At 40.0% G+C, this 17,322-nt stretch overlaps 1 protein-coding gene across 1 annotated transcript in view; it reads left to right on the top strand.

Moving 5' to 3' along the window:
* Positions 1–17,322, top strand: part of LOC306798979 (uncharacterized protein) — a 104,279-nt gene that overhangs the window by 69,573 nt on the left and 17,384 nt on the right. The gene's annotated exons all lie outside the window — the stretch shown is intronic.

Raw genomic sequence — 17,322 nt, 5'->3', positions numbered from 1 at the left:
ACAGCTCCTTCCACAGCAGCTGTGAGATAAGGAGACATGTGCCCTCTTCACCTTCTCCTAGTCCCACCTTCAAAAATCAGACTCAAGTTTCTCCCATTTACCCTCTGCTGATCCTGGCTTTTCTTTCCAAGATAAGGCAGCCCTTGCAGCTGCAGCAGCGACTGGTGCACTCCACTCCTACTTAAAATTAACAAAGCACTTTCTATTTGCTTGCAGAATAACAGTCTGCTCAGGTTATGCTGCCCTGCTCTCTGAGAGATCTGGGAAGGGTTATTCTCTGCTGTATCATCCAGGCTATGCATGGTTTGGAACTGCCTACAAGATTCATTTTCTTATCTGACAGAAATGTCTCCCCCTGTGGCCTCCCAGTCACAATCTGGGCTTTTTAAATAGGATCTCTGTCCCCCATCCCTAATTGCAAAATGGGTCTTCTGCCTTAGATCAGCCACAAGAATCGCTCTCTCTCACACTGATTTATATTTATACATTAGTATAATTTCTTAATATGTTTTTCTTCTGTCCCAGAGTTCAATTAGAACCATGGAATAAATAGAAATATATTTCACTCAGTGTGTGGTTTTTTAAATTGATTTTTGCCTTTTTTCTGGAACAAATTATTAAAATGACTCTTTCAAGAAGCATGATCTACAGAAATACTTCAGGAAAAAAAAAATACTTTTACTTTTAGTAAAAGACAAGCACCAAGATGCAAGGCTTGACAGCCTGACAATTGACTGTGTAACCTAGGCCTAGTCAAACACTTTCTTGTTCAGAGCAGAAGATGTTCTATAGAGCTGATTTTGGACACACAACCTTAGCTTGATCTTTTGGGTGCAGCATACTTGACTAAAATCAAGATAACCTCTGTGTATATATTAGCTGATATTATTTTGTACAAAAAACCTCAAAGAATCTCCCAGAAATTCTGCAGTGAAAATCTAATTAGTCATATATCACATTCAAAATTTTACTGTGAGAATCACAGAAGCATTATATCTTTAGGTAATTTACCAGTCTTTTTGAATGCCATTTATGCCATTCTCCCATTTTCTTTTTCTCTAACCATATTTTGCTGCCGGATCATGAACATTTAGTCTGTGTAAGTGCATAATAAGGACACTAAGTCCATAATTAAAATCCTTCTAAGCAAAATGATTACTTAGTCAATTAATAGAAACATACTCAAAATTGTTCCTTGATTTTAATCTGTTGTCAGTGCAACTGCTGCTTCCAGTGGTCTTTCTGTATGCATTGACTCTTCTAGTCAGCAGTATTACATCAATAAATGCATATGGTTGTCATGTCCTGATTGAATAACAAAACTAAACACCTCATTATTATCCAAAACCTTCTATCTCATTTAATTCAAATTTTATTTATCAACAGTTTGAACTTCAGATAGCTACAGTTTAAGGATGGGACTTTGGAAAAAAAAAAAAAGTCTAGGAAAATATAGGAATATAGGAAATATAGGAAATACTAAATATTGAATACCTAGGAAAAAGAATATATGTTATTTGTATGTTGCAACAACTGCCCCAAGATCAAGGTACAATTTGTTCAGTAAGTTGTAAACAATTCTAGAGGGAGCATATGAAATAGTTAAAGCAGACAGTACACTGCAAGATAAAACCATCTGATTTTACTTTGTCAGAAACTCAGCTGGGACTTCCATTTACTGCCATCAGAGAAATCATCCAAAAAATAGCTGAAACAGTGTTATTTTTTAAAGATACATAGAACAATAAGCCAAAATACTGAAGCATAGCTTCCAATATGAAGAAACACATACACACAACACATATACACATTTCACATACAATAGTGAAATACAAGGAAGGACAGGTATTGTTTTCAATAAAAAAGGCATTTTTCAGTAAAAAGACAAATGGGAAGTATATGGTTTCCAGAATGTATCATACCAGGTTTACTTGCTTTTGTTCCAGTTAATTCTTCTCACAGAGATTTTCTAATTAAAAAAAAAAAATCATAAATACACAACAAATTCTATATAAAATTAAAAGAGAAACTATACTATATATATTGGGGGGATGAAAAAGGACTCCAAAAAGCATTGGTATGTGGTCTGAGTAATGTCTGCTTTTCAGGGTTGATCATCTATTCACTTTGAATTTTTTTCAGACTTTTAAACACATGGAAACACCACCTGGAGTAAAACAGAATTTATGAGCAAACCTTAAGAGACCTTTGAAGTCTTTGGGCTCCCTCTTGCACTTGAAAACATTGGTGCTCTGCAGCATTGCAGGAGTGTCCCCAGCTGCCAGTGTCACCCGATACGCGCCGTGCCGTGATCTACGCACTTTGTACGGGTGCCCTGACAGAGGGGTGGAGGAAAGCAGTGGAGAAACACAGTGACACAGGATCAGCTTTTAAGCTTCTGACTCAGGACAACGTGTTTACACATGGAAACTACACAATTTCACTCTACAGAAGTCAGGAAAGTACGAGTAGCTTGAGCCATCTCTGGTGCTCACCCTCTAAGAGTTTATTCCCTCACAGAAGAGCAGAATAAGCTGTAGCACTCAGCCTGTCCATAAAGCGTGCAGTGAGGAACTGCACAATGTAGCTCCACTGGAAAAGAAATTGCAACCCAACCACCTCACCTTCTTCTCATGTTGATATGACTACATTTTGATCAAGCCTTAACAGGGACAGCAATTTGCCAGGGCTAAGAGTGCCTCTGCAGATCTCAGAGAAAAGCAGAACAGTCCTGGGGAAAAAGACTGAAAATATATAAAAAAGAATCAAAACTGACTTAAATCTTAATAGCTATATATATAGCTATATGTATATATAAAATAAGCAAATACTTTAAATGAAGGCAGATAACAGCTGAGAAACTAAAGATGAAGTGTTTTTCTAATTCAGGAAGGGCTCAAAACTGAATGGGGAATTGCAGTGTGTATTTTTAATGGTTTAGTGACTGAAAATGATGATACAAATTAAACCACTGAGCGAGAAAGTTCATTTCAGGCTAATGCACAGAGCTAGAAAAACTCAGGGCTCTATTATCTTATAAAATTAGTAATGGCATACATCTCCACCTTATGTAGCGTGCTTTTCTGGTTAAACAGCCTTACAGATGATAAGCACAACCATAATTTTTCAGCAGTGGAGATATTATCCACAAATTCAAACATAATTTTAAAAAATCAGCTTGCCAAAGGCTTACTTTTCAAAACTCGTAAGAAGAAGAATGTCATTCATTAGAAACAGAGAAATTCCCATCCTGCCTCCAGAGATCAATGTTTGTCACTCAAGGTATGTCTCTGTCACAATTCTGTTCACTCAACTGGGAGAAGTGATAGACAGGAAAATGCAATTACCTTTTTTAAAAGAACCCTTTGTTCACTGCTAACCACAACTAAATGAAAGATAGAGTGTAAAACTTCATTTTTGCTGATCCAAACATCATTATAAAAAGGCAGCCAGAGAGAAGGTCAGGGCAAGATCTATTTCACCTGCACAGCCCTCATTGCCCTGTGTGTATCCCAGCTCACTGTGACAGCATAAAACTGCAAAAATCCCTTTCCTCAACTGACTACATTGTGGCCACATCAATCTCCAAATCCATTTAAAGCAGACCATTCTCATCAGTAGAAATGTCTGGTTGTCACAGAAGGGAATTTGTCTCAAATATGCATTCTTCTAAGCGAGTGGTGCCCAGGCAGCCTCCCAGCCACTCACATACAGGCTCCAATAAACAGAGGTGGCTGTGCTCACGCACACAGATCCCATTTCAGGCTTCACCCTGTTGCCCTTGCCATCCTAAAACATTTTTTAACCCCTGTCTTTTTCCATTACAGGTGACAAAAAAAAAAAAAAAAAAAAAGTGAGGACAGTGTTATTGTAACATGATGCTGAGGGCAGGTGCTGTGCACCATGAGGGCACGGGGAGGGGGGGGGTTTGAGATGGGACGGCAATGGAGGGCTGAGGAGAGAGCAAGGAACCAAATTTAATGCAGTCACTACTGCCATCTAGATCAGTCACTGAGGTGGAGCCTCCAGGCACACCCAAGTTTTCTCCCATAGGAAACCAGCTTTGATCCAAAAGAGAAGATGGGTATGAAGCAAAGTGTGAGCAGTGTGCACAGCAGACACAGACCCAGGAATGAAGTGGAAAACTACAGCAGATACACCCTACTGTAGCCCCCCACAAATCCACAGTGAGGGGACAAATTTGGTATCATCCTATCCCATCTAGCAGAAGACAGGAAATTAATGAAAAATGTAGCTGGAAAAATTCGAACCAAAGCAAGATAAGCATTGTAAAGGCAGAATTAATTACTCATGCAAAATTATATATTAATTGTAGCTGTATCTGGTTTGACATTATTGAGCTCCTTCTAAGAGTAATGTGGAGTGATGGGCACAGGATAACAGTTTGAAGATAAACACCCACTACTGAAGCAGTTCTGGAAACCAATTACCTAGCTACGTAGGTTTGCATCTGACTTCTATAAAATATCCTTAGCTATGTATGACACTAAATAAGCTAAGAATGCCTCCACAGTCTGAGAAAATTTCTAATCTATCACTGTTCAAAACAAGGACATGCTGTTTTTCCTCTGCCGATATGCTAATCATATTATTATTATCTGATACATGAGAGGTGAGAGGGTGGAATAGCCTAATACAGCGAGAGAAGCATGAACAAGGGAGTAAAACACAAGGCACAGACATGCATTCTCATACACCTCACTTCACATTCAATATAACTGCTCCATTTTACTGACAGTTTAAATCACAATGACAATTGTTACAGATGACAATATAATATTGGCTTTCGGACTCATAGATTAGCTTTCTGCGTCACAAGTATTTTGATATGGTACAATTTATACTTACTTTTAACTGCTCCTGTGTGGTATAATCTGTCAGTCTATGCGCTGCATAGTTTATAAGAATAGTAGTGTGATAAATATATCGTAGGCTTTAGCAAAATGTTAAAATAGAGGCTAAAATCCTCTATGTAAGCAACTCAGCGAATGTTGTAAAGCAATTATTTTTCTTACACTTTTGAACTGGCCTCACCAGGTGATAACAGTGACAGAAACCAGAGTATAAGCATCCGGGAAGGATTTTATCGGCTCCTCGCTATCGGGGAGTGTGAAACACCAGGATGGAAACACAGGAAGACATAAAATATATCGACCTAGTCTACAGAATGTCGTGCAGACAAGTCAGAGGTTAAAACCAAACAATAGAGTTCCTGGAACATCAAAAACTCAAAGGAGTGTTTGAATAACTCATGTTTGTATAAACTCATGAATATGCATGTACCCCCAACAATGTAACAAGTACGTATTGTTAGCAGAGGACGATGTTTCAAGTAGACGGTGTGTTCTTTTGCTAATCGCCAAAAACATCCCAACGCTGGATATTTGTCTCTTACAAAACTTCTAAAAATTCTAAAGCGTGAACTTTGTTTTTCACACAATAAAACTGAAGATCCCTATTGACTTTAACATAACTATCTAGCACTTTCCTAACTTCTTCCAGCAGCTTGAATATATTCAGAATAATTAAAATATGTTACAGAACTGATGTAAAGTTGCAGATAATGTTTTTTTGGTTTTTTGGTTTTTTGTTTGTTTGGTTTTTTTTTAATAGTATTTTTTCCAACCTATAAACAATTTTTCAATTAGGTTGGGTTAGTAAAAGTCAGAAAAGACAAAAAATTTGTAGTATCTTTCAAATATCTAATCCGTTTCCAGAACAATTTAAATCGTGTGACACCTTATGTGTCTTCTAGCCCTTACTTGAGCAGTAATAGCCTTTTTTCAAGAATGGAATGCAACAAGCTGTCCCCTATTGCCAAGATGTTCCTTCTCTACAGCGCTGCAGGATCAAAGCATAAAGCTCAGGGGAAAAAAATAGGTAGTAAACGAGTTCTCTTTCTAATTAAAATGCTTGAAGCCTACATGTGTTAAAACTCAGTTTTCTACATAATGACCTTTCTCTCCAGGAACGTTCAATGTTGAGCACTTCTATGGATACATAACTCGCAGCTTGTCTGCTCAAGGGCACTCATACACCCCTGCTTCTGTCCAAGCATCTGCAGCAAGTACCACATCTACTTCAAAAAGCTCCTTCAGGCTGCCCCACTATAGCTTGCTTTTGGTGAAGGCAACCCATTCTGTTTTTCTGGTGTGGCATTAGCTTGATTGTCTGATAAACAGATGGTCTTTGTCTTGCAAACAGCGGGCCAACAGCTGAGGCAAAGCTACATATGGCAGGTGATTGCTAAACATCCTGAAAAGTCTTACTAGGATATGAGCCAGCTTTATCTGCATGTGAGAAACCACAGCCGGATCACTCATTGCTTGAATAAGAGATTTCAGCCTTTTGTAAATCTTTTCGAAACATCAGATTTGGAGTGCAAGTCCAATGTTTAAAAAAAAAAAAAAAATATCCCAAACCAACAACCCTGTGTCTTTAAAGCTACTCCACTGTGTAATGCCAGGTGCACATGCACACCACAATCTCCTACAATCTCTTTCCCATTCATTCCCCACACAGGAGTTTGTCTACTACTCTTGGATGTCAGCCTCGATACAGTGGAGTTGTGTGACTTTGAATCAGACTGCTTCCAAAAGTATAGTGTGAGAAAGAGCTGTAAGATATGTTATCTGGGACCTCTGCCCTTGGCTCAGGGGCTGCATTTGAGCTCAAGCCCCTGCTATCAGTCCCTGCCTGTTTTGCACTATAGATATGGCTGTGCCTGTCTGTTTTCTTTGCTGATCCTGAGGTTGCTTTCTGATTCGAATTTGCGGCTTGGCCTCAGACTTGTCTCGCCATTACGGACTGCTTCTGAGCAATTTGGTACTTTGTCATTCAACAAGCAGTGGAATCAGTGAATTCTGGTCTATTATGGATCCTCATATGCTACAATTACTCCCCTCCACCCAGTCCACTGAGAAAGCAGCAGAGCTGCCCTCGCTGTGTCGACAAGAGCTCACTTATAGTAAAAGCCTGAGCTCCCAAAACACATTAGCTCCCCATCTCCACAATGCCTCCAAATCTCTGATGGTGTGTAGTTTTCTGAGCTTCTTTCTCTGCTGAAATGAGCAAATGGAAAGACATGACCAAAGAAGATGGAGCTGTGATAGAGGCCATTTAAACTCTGGACATTTACTGAAGAAATCCATTAATAAAGCACCATAACTTTTGTCAGTGGTAAATGGGCAGCAAAATCTATAGCATGGACTGTCAGCTACTCAACTAAGAATCTAGCTGGCATCAGCCAGTACCAACTCTTGCTTGTTTTATCAAGCAAGAAAAGCTATTGGAGCAGCTTGAGCATTCCATCCTCCCTACCGATGGAGAATTTCTAATAAGCATTATGACAACTCACTGATGTGCATCATGAACAAAGGGTATTGATTTTGTCTCTAATTCCTCCAGAATGATACATTTATGAGCTATTTTCTTGTCTTGCAGAGAAACTTTAGTCCAGCTCAAAGCATAGCAGAGATAAATTAAATTTGTTATGGTTATTAGTCTATTTTGCTGTCAAGATGCCATGTAATTTCTGCTCTACAACACAGACTAAGCAAGCACTTTTATACTACTCTTCTGAAACAGCAGCGATGACTTAACCAACTTGTTCAAATGCTTGCATAGTAGAAGACAGTACTTCTGCTTGTTCAGAGTATTCAGGGAAGATAAGAATTAGCAAAAGAAGAAGTCAAACACCACTTTTTAAATCTCCTGATATGTCTTCTATGACACATATAAAGAAAATAATACTACTACACACTTCTCTAAATCTTCTCAATATTAACTGTACAATAACATGCAGAGGAACATGATCCAATGGAATCTGAATTTATGGCCAAAAGATGAAGTGACATTTCCTATTAGTCTTGTGCAAGACAGTATTTCCTCTCCATGGATGAAACACTTTTTCCTTGGCTTCTAAAACTATTCTTGAAGAACCCATAATGGCTGACATCATGTATTTGGGTAAACGTGGCTACAATACACTATCTCCAGATATTTCTAACTCATTCAGCAAAGGTAAAGTAGCACATCATTTTAAACTCTAGTCACTTGTAACTACAGTTTTCACCAATGCAAAATGCCCTACATTTGTTCAGGACATTTTAGATTCCATGCTTTAAACAGTTTTACAGATGAAACCTATTTTGGAATGACGTTTTCTTATTGTGATATTAGAATTAAGGAAGATTGAAATACTTGTAATGGGCTTAGTGGTGATGCTTGCATAATTATAGCAGTCTATGCTGAACCTGGTCCAGTTTTAGTGGAGAAAGTATGTTCCCCTGTAAAAACAATTTTATCTGAAGCAGCATTTGAAAAAGTGAAATTTCAATTCTACAAGGATGATATAATGCAATATGTCCTGCAAATATTCTCCTTGTTTCACAGTTCATCAGCTAACACTGGATTTCAGGCTGCTTATTAAAAACACTAATCATTACTTCATTTTAGAACATTAGATTCCATTTCAAATATGTCATATATTTTGAAGATCAAAATGATCCAATCATTTGAGCATCATTTGAGGGCTGTGAGGGCTCTGTTAATTCAAAAACACAATGCAAATCAAGATTTTAAAACATCTTTGCACCTCGAACACTTTCATTAAGTCTGTGTAGACATGGTTGACTTGCAAAGATCACAACATTATTTACTCTCTCTAGATCTAACCAAGGACATTTTCTTCACTCCTTGTGAAAAAAATTGTGAAAATACCCATCAAGGAGACATTATTTATTTGAGAGAAACGTTCAGAACAGATCTTTAAGCTCTGACAATGCCTCTTTCCAACAGAAATTGACAGTTGACTGAGTTTATTGCCTGGTTATCACATGAAGTCAAATTCAGCTGTAACTGCTCTCTGAACTACCTCATGTAATTGATTAAACCTGAATCACTGTTAAGGGAGTCTTTTACAATGTGGAAGCTTTTCTACTTGTTCAGTGCAGCAAACAAACTTTCCCCCTGTAGGAATACACAGGTCAGGGATGCCAGCAGCATGAGTCAAAAACCACATTTGCATACAGACAGCCCAGCGCAGGACTTGTTTCCTTGGTGGCTTGTGAGGTTCAGTCGTGATAAAGTGACAACCTTCACAACCATTGATTTGATCAGAACGGAGTCTCCAACATTAAATCTATGAGCTCGCAGCTCCACTTTTCTGAAAGCATCAGAAATAAAACCAACATCACTCACTCCCAGCACATTGTACCCAGTCCAGGTACAAGTCAGTCCCCCCTCGTGCAGTCCATGCAGCCGCAATTAAAGCGTTCGCTCCCTGGGAGGGTGAAGCGAGCGCTGCTCCGGGCCGGACAGTGCGGGCTGCCTGGGCTTCCACAGCCGCAAATTTCCAGCTGCGCCGGGAAACTTCTCTTGTACTGGGAGTTTGCCGTCCCCTGGCTGCTTCCAGTGTCCACAGCCAAGGTCTTTTTTTTTTTTGTTTCAGGCTATCTGAAGGGCACCCTCTTCTGTCCAGCGCCCAAACTGCAGCACCACAGCGATTTCACCAGATGTTTCTTCATTTCACAAAGGAAAATTGCAGTTTTTCTGTAAGATTAGTAAATGCCATCAGCCAGCCTGCTCCATTATGGATGGAATTCTGCATATGTTAATGAAAACAACTGGTGTACAGGAAAATGAAAATATTACAGGAAAAGCAGGAAAGTTTACAAAGGGTAGAGTTGATAGAAAAAAACTATTTTTCCAGTGGAAATACAGACAGCTGAATTATAGGAGCTACAACGAATATTATTGACTGCATAATTCTCTGATGAGCTGTCCTTGCCGACTACATGCAAGAAATACACTGGGTTGGGGGTGGGGGGAGCTGGGGGGAGGAGATTTCAGACTCCAAACTTTCGTTAGAGAAGTATAGGACTAGGAATTGCCATGTCTACTTCCAAAACAGGTTATTTTGCTTGTTTTTTTCAAAATTTTAGAGAGGAATTGTCATGCCCAGTGCATAACTATTCCCAGTGATGTATTTATTTAACTGGAACAAACAAAACGTTTTATTTGTTACTTCATTTTCAGATGATTTTTTAGTGGCTATCCTAAGGAAACAAGGCTTCATCTCCATTGACTCCTGGTAATGATGGAAACCACTGGCCCATTTCAGACAAATCTGGCAGATGGACAGTGATCTCAAACATAGTAAATTCTGGAAATTTTCTGATAATCAGCAGTTGGATAGAAGAGCCTAATAAAAAAAGGGCACCTGAATTAGTGACCCCACTCAGCATGAGTCCAGAGTCTGGTTAGACCCTGATCAGCCAAGCCATGTGTGATCCCACATCCCCAGTGACTGCAGAGGAAGAGGAGAGAGAATGAAGGGGAGGTGAGGGGAGATACAGAGGAGGACAAAGGTGCATGATCACATGGATGTGAAATGCAAATCACCAGGAAAGGAGATTCCATTAGGTCAGCTAACAGATGAACTTATTTTCTCACTCCCTTATGCCTCAGAGTGGTTTAGAGTAATGTTATTTGGATTGAATTTGGCAGCAGGTAACTGGAAGATCAAAATGCTGTCTGTCCATCTGTTGTGTCAATTATTGTAATTTCTTCCCCTATGTGTTGTTTATATCATGTTTAGATGTTATTAAGAGATTTTTATATCAATAAACATGGCAATAACTACCAGGGCATACAGATATTTGACAATGTGAAGGGGGAAAATAAAGCTAAAATTATGTGTTTGGTAATGCTCAGTGAATTACGAGATGGATCTTCTAAACATAGGGGTTTTATGAATTGCTTGAGTGCTGTATAACAGCTGCTAGGAGAAAAAAAAATTTGTTTTTTACCAACTTTGGTATTTTTCAGCTTTTAGGAGAGAATAAACCTAGAGAGCATCAGTTAAATATTTTTCACTGAATAGGTCATGCCAGTTTCAAATTTTTTTTTGGAAAACAAGGTGACCTTTACCTTCATGTCACATATAATGCACCAAGGCAGCCATGGTCATAGAAAAAGAATTTTACAGACTTTACTATTTCAAGGTTTCATAACATATCTCTAGATAATAAGAGACAAGCTGCCTATATTAAAGAGAGATGCACTGACATGCAAATCAAGCTCTGACTTTACTGAATTTTTATCATATTTCATTGCTACATTCTATGTTATTTTAGATTAGGTCTAAAATAACATACTCCCTGGATGGGGTATGAAACAGGATATATATCTCTTTTGATCCTGCATTTTTTCATTTTATTACAGACACCTAATCATGCGGTTACATTCAGATTTTTTTTTTTTTTTTTGGAGGATAAAGAAAAGTTCCCTATGTTTTTCACAATTACAGGAATTTAAACACTTCCATTAACACTTCTATTTTTTTTTTTGCACAGTTTTTCTTCAGAGTAGTAGATAAAAATAAATATTTAAAAATAATTTCAGAATCTGTTCAGAAACATAATTTCAGAAATAATTCTACCCTTATGATTATAAAGAAAATTTCCACAATGTTGAAATGTTCTTCCTAAATTTTAAAGACAGGGCTTGGTAAAAATGTGTATTGTAGCTAAAGAAGTGGCAAAGATAAGTTTCCTTTCTGCCAGAGCTTACAGACAACAACCAGCCTAGGATGAACTTAATTGATGCATTAAACAGTGTGTTTAGCACCTGAGGGGCGATGGAGGGGGACAGCGTGAATGTTCCTCCCTTTGCTAAGGTGCTTCTGCACACATATTTCATGATCTTTCAAAATATTGATGTGAAATATTTCCCTTGATATGCAAAGGGGGAAAAAAAAGACAATCACAGAAAACTGTCAGCCAGTCAAACTACGAGGCAAAATGTGCATAGCTCTGAAAAAGGCAAATATTGCAAAGAATGTAAAAGAGAGGAGTTTCTGGTAAATACCTGAATACTGCTATTTTTTAAATTATGAATTATCATTTCAAATGCTGTGTACCCTCTGTGCACTCTTCGGAAAAGATGAATTCACACTGGGCCACAGCCACCTGGTTGACAAAAGAGAGCGCAGAACTCTCTGACATGTGACTGAAAGAGTGCAGTTTACCTTTGTCTGCAAAAATAAAGAGAAAATGACTATACAGAAATAAGCTACTAAATGACATTTTGGAGAAAAAGACCCAGCCTAAAGGACAGTGGTTTTTATATAAAATGTAATATAGTATAAATGGATTACAAGTACATTTAACCTAGCAATCAGAAAAACACTTTTAATCTTTGGATGCTCTGAACAGCTTTTCATTGGGAGTAATGGCAATAAAAAATAATTTCAAGATGAAGAATAATAAATCTGCAAATCATGGGATAATATATGTAATGTGACCTGCATTAGGCATAGACTAATATTAGGTCTATGTACATATCATGTGGAAATTCACTCCACAAAAAGTCAGTGTCTGCAAAGGAGGCAGAGGAGTCCTGCAACTTTATTCGAATGAAAGGGGAGTGCCCACTGGGACATACCTCCAAGGGGCTTCTTTCTCGAGGTTTTGGAGGACCGAGCAGTCTCCTTTTATCCTGAACTCCCCTCACATGTTGCCCTTTTCCTGTTGGCTTAGGTAGTAGAAAGGTACAGGTTTCCCGAATCGCCTGTCACATATTATCCCCTTGAAGATAACGTTTTCCTCCAAAATTTGGAAATTCAGGCAATGTCGGTCCTGCAATAGACTTTGCACTGACTCATTGACCATTACCCTAAAGTTCGGGGGTCAAACTGGCTGGGTTCCTCAACAAGCTTGTGCGGCTTGAGGCTGATAAAGACATCAACACCCACTTCAAAGACATTAACACCCATTTCTCCTAAAGACCCTTATCCATGGTGTTGAAAGTAGATAAACTTTATATATATATATATATATTAATTTAGCATTAGCAGTAGTTATGCTAAGGGTTGTTTTATAAACTAGGCCCTGTGTTGGCAGACTCTGTGTGTACTGGTGTAGAACTAGCTGATATAATGTATGAGACATCTAAAGAAACTGTAACAATTTTTTACTAGAAGGAATGTAAAGGGAGTGAAAAGACTTTGAGAAAACCATGTAGGAGTAGTGAAGCAAGAAGATCAAAGAGTGAAGTAATTCTTCTAAAAGTGTATTTAAACCCTGAAAATGTAACTAAAGGGAGGCTCTAACTTTAGACACTAGTCCTCAGACCCCAGGGCCCTCAATAAAGCACCGCACTAAACAACTCTGTTGTTTTGTGTCTCTACTTTGCTGTCGGGCAACAGTTTTCTGGCGACCACGAAGGGACTCCAAAGGTAGCTGGGGCGGTTCGCGTCCTGATCCACTCCACGCCGGCACCGAGTGATTCTCGGGGAGTCATCGGTTCGTGCCCAACCCCGCACCTGTCGGACAACTGCAGGAGATAAGCCCGAAGGTGCTTTTTTTTCTGGTACTGGGTGCCTGCCCGTAAGACGAAGCATCGGCTCTGCTGGGTTGGGCTAAAGACGTCTTGGGTAAAGCCTAGGCGCCGGCTGTAAGACGCGGTGAAAGCTTCGCTGGTCCGGCACTTGTTCCCCCGCGGCGTCGGAGGGTGACAAGTTGGTTGGTTGGCTGGTCTATCTTTCTATCTGCATAGTTTTTCTTTCTTTTCCTGTCTATTCTGTTTGGGAATGATGCCGCTGAAAACTTTCCAGGCATTGGTACAATCTAATGGGAAGGTTCCGGAGAATATTCCCTTGGGGTGTCTGTTCAAGAAATGGAAGAAAGGGGGGTTCTCTGAAGAAGGTTTGATCAAAGAGAAGTTGATTGACTATTGTAATCATTGGTGGCCACTTTATGGGTCCGAAGGGGGGCCTGAGTGGCCATTAAATGGGACAACTGACAAAGGAAAATTACCTCCTCTAATGCAATATTTGAAAGATAATGAAAAACGGGATGAAATGTCATACTTGGATTTGTTTTATTACTTGGGGAGGCACCCGGAATGGTTGAAAGAATGTGATATATTGATGATTGGGCTTCAAGATAAGAAGGAAGAATGTCTGGGGTGTAAGAAAAAGGGATTGTGTGTGGATTGTGCGGTAAAGTTGGATAAAAAGGAGGAGAATATGTCCCTATATGTTGCTGGTCTGTCCTGTGTGGGTCCCTCTGCTCCATCATTAAGCGAGGAGGAGTTGGCGGGGAGTGATGAGGATGAAGAAGATGAAGCTACGGAGTCTCCACGGACTCCGGGGGTTTCTCGGCTTTCAGTAGCCCTTCATCCTCAAACCCCCTCCCCAGGTGCCTCCCGTGAAATTCAGAGGACTCCGCTGGCTTCCCGTACCCGGCAGGGTCGGAAGAACCAAATGGAGCCGCAATTAATTGCTCCTCTTAGGGAAGCGGTTGGACCCCAAGGGGAATGTGTCATAGTTAAGGTACCATTTTCACCTAGTGATTTGGTTATATGGAAACAGTCGGCTGGAAGTTATAGGGAAGATCCAGAAAGAACTGCGCGGGTGGTAAAGATGGTTGTTAAAACTCAGAATCTGGATTGGAACGATTTGCAGGTCCTGCTAGATACATTGATGGATTCCACTGAAAAGGAAATGGTGTTGAGAGCTGCTAAGGAAAAAGCTAGGGAAGATATCCAGACCCAGAGAATAATGGGGTTGTCAGTAAATGAAGTAGTTCCCCAGGATGATCCGGGATGGGATCCAAATACTGGAGAAGGGTACCGCAGATTAAAACAGTTTCAAGAATTAGTAATAGAAGGGGTCAGAAGCAGAATGCCTAAGATGTTGTACTGGTCTAAATTATATACGGTCAAGCAGGAGAAAAATGAGTCCCCCTGGGCTTTTCTAGAAAGGCTGAAAGAGGCAGCTAGACGGTTTACTAGTCTGGATGTGGAGTCGGAGGCTGGGCAATTACAAATAGCTTTGTTGTTTACTGGGCAATCTCAGGATGATATCAGAAAGAAATTGCAGAAGTTAGAGGGAGAGGATACCCGGAAGTTAGAAAAGTTATTGGAAACTGCATGGAAAGTGTACAATAATAGGGAAAAGGAAACAGCCAAGCGTCAGCAGGCTAGTATTCTGGCATTAATACAGCAAACAGGAGGACAACGTGATAGAGGTAAAGGAAATAGGGGCAGAGGTCGTGGAGGATTTGGCGGCAGAGGTAGAGGCTTTTACCCGGGAAATAATGGAAATTTTGGACAAGGAAGATTGGATCCAAATCAGTGTGCTTTTTGTAGACAACTGGGACATTGGAAAAATGAGTGCCCCACAAGAATAGGGCGTGGGAGAGGAGGGGGCGGAAACAATGGTAACTTTCCTAGTTACCCTCTTTCGCCAGTAGATGCCGCTCAAGCCCAAATAATGATGATGGGGAGCTATCAGAATCAGAGTCAGAGCTGACTAAATCAGGATTTGAAGGTCAGGATCGAGGTGAAGGGAGAAGAACAGGTATTTAGGGTAGACACTGGTGCAGTACATTCGGTTTTAAATAAGCGATTGGGACCTTTAAGTGACACAACAGACCAAGTGGTAGGGGCTATGGGACAGGTAGAAGAGAGACCCTTTTTGCAACCTATGAGTTTGAAATTCGGAAAGAAAGAATTAGACCATAGATTTTTGTATATGCCAAATTGCCCCGAACCTTTATTTGGAAGAGACTTGTTATCTATTCTAAATGCTAAGATTATATTTGAAAATGGACGGGTGAAATTAGAAATTCCAGATGAAGAAATTGGGGAAATATTTGTGATGAGCGAAGTGGATCCACAGCCTGTCCCACCTGAGATAGAACAAGCAGTTGTGCCATGGGTATGGGAATCAGGGATACCTGGAAAATTGAAAGCAGCTCCCCCAGCAGTAGTAGAATTAAAAGAAGGGGCAAAGCCAGTAAGGGTACGGCAGTACCCCATTAAATTAGAAGCTAAACAGGGAATAGCCCTGATGATTTTTCAGTTCACAGTGTTAGGATTGTTAAAAGAATGTGAATCGGAATATAATACCCCAATTTTTCCGGTTCGGAAACCAAATGGTAAGTACAGGTTAGTGCAGGATTTGAGAGCCATTAATGAAATAGTTAAAGACATTCACCCGGTGGTTGCCAATCCTTATACTCTGTTAACATCCGTATCAGAGAAATTTAAATGGTTTACTGTGATTGACTTAAAAGATGCCTTCTTCTGCATTCCATTGGCTGAAGAGAGTATGAAGTATTTTGCTTTTGAATGGGATGATCCAGCTACAGGACGCAAGAAACAGCTCACCTGGACTCAACTCCCACAAGGTTTCAAGAATAGTCCAACCATCTTCAGTAACCAGCTCGCAAAGGAATTAGAGAAATGGAAAATGACACAGGTAAAGGAGTCTCCTTTCTCTTATGCAGTCCTGCAGTATGTAGATGACATATTAATTGCTACGGAAGAGAAAGAGAAATGTACTCTTTTGACAATTGCTTTGTTAAACATGCTGGGACAGGCAGGGTACCGAGTCTCAAAAGAAAAAGCCCAATTGGTTCGTGGAAGTGTGCTATACTTGGGATGTGAACTCACCCAAGGACAGCGCCATTTGGGCATGAACCGAGTAGAGGCAATCTGTTCAATTCCACTCCCCAAGAGTCATCAAAAGTTAAGATCATTTCTTGGAATGGTGGGCTGGTGTAGATTATGGATATTGAATTTTGGACTTATGGCAAAACCTCTATATGAGGCCTTAAAAGAACAGAGATTGGAGTGGACTCCTGCCCGGGAGAAAGCATTCCAAGACTTAAAACAGGCCCTAAAGGAAGCACCTTGCTTTAGGGCTCCCAGATGTAAATAAACCTTTCCAGCACTATGTGAATGAGAGACAGCAATTGGCAATTGGTGTGTTGACTCAGAAAATAGGATCCTGGAAACGGCCGGTGGGGTACTTCTCGAAGCAATTAGACCCAGTGAGCTCTGGGTGGCCATCCTCTTTGAAGGCTGTGGCAGCTACTGTATTGCTAATACAGGAAGCTCGAAAGTTGACATTAAAGGGAAAAATGACTGTATATGTTCCCCATATGGTTTTGACAGTCTTAGAACAAAAAGGGCCATATTGGTTGTCATCTAGTAAAATGTTACAGTACCAGGCCATCCTGAGGGAACAAGATGATGTGGAATTAGAGACAACTAACCATGTCAATCCAGCAGAGTTTCTCCGCAGTGAAGCTAAGGGAGAGGAGCTCGCACATGACTGTGTGGAAGTAACAGAACCAGTGTATGCCAGCTGCCCAGATCTGAAGGACACGCCGCTGGAAGTGGTGGACTGGGAACTGTTCACAGATGGATCCAGCTTTATGGAAAACGGTACCAGGTACGCAGGATACACAGTAGTGACTGTTACACAAGTAGTAGAGGCAAAGGCTC

The sequence above is a fragment of the Erithacus rubecula genome (genome assembly GCF_903797595.1).
Source record: "Erithacus rubecula genome assembly, chromosome: 3".
In the NCBI taxonomy this organism is placed as follows: domain Eukaryota; kingdom Metazoa; phylum Chordata; class Aves; order Passeriformes; family Muscicapidae; genus Erithacus; species Erithacus rubecula.
Note: the sequence above shows the minus strand (reverse complement) of the source record. Positions and strands in the feature narration are given on the sequence as shown.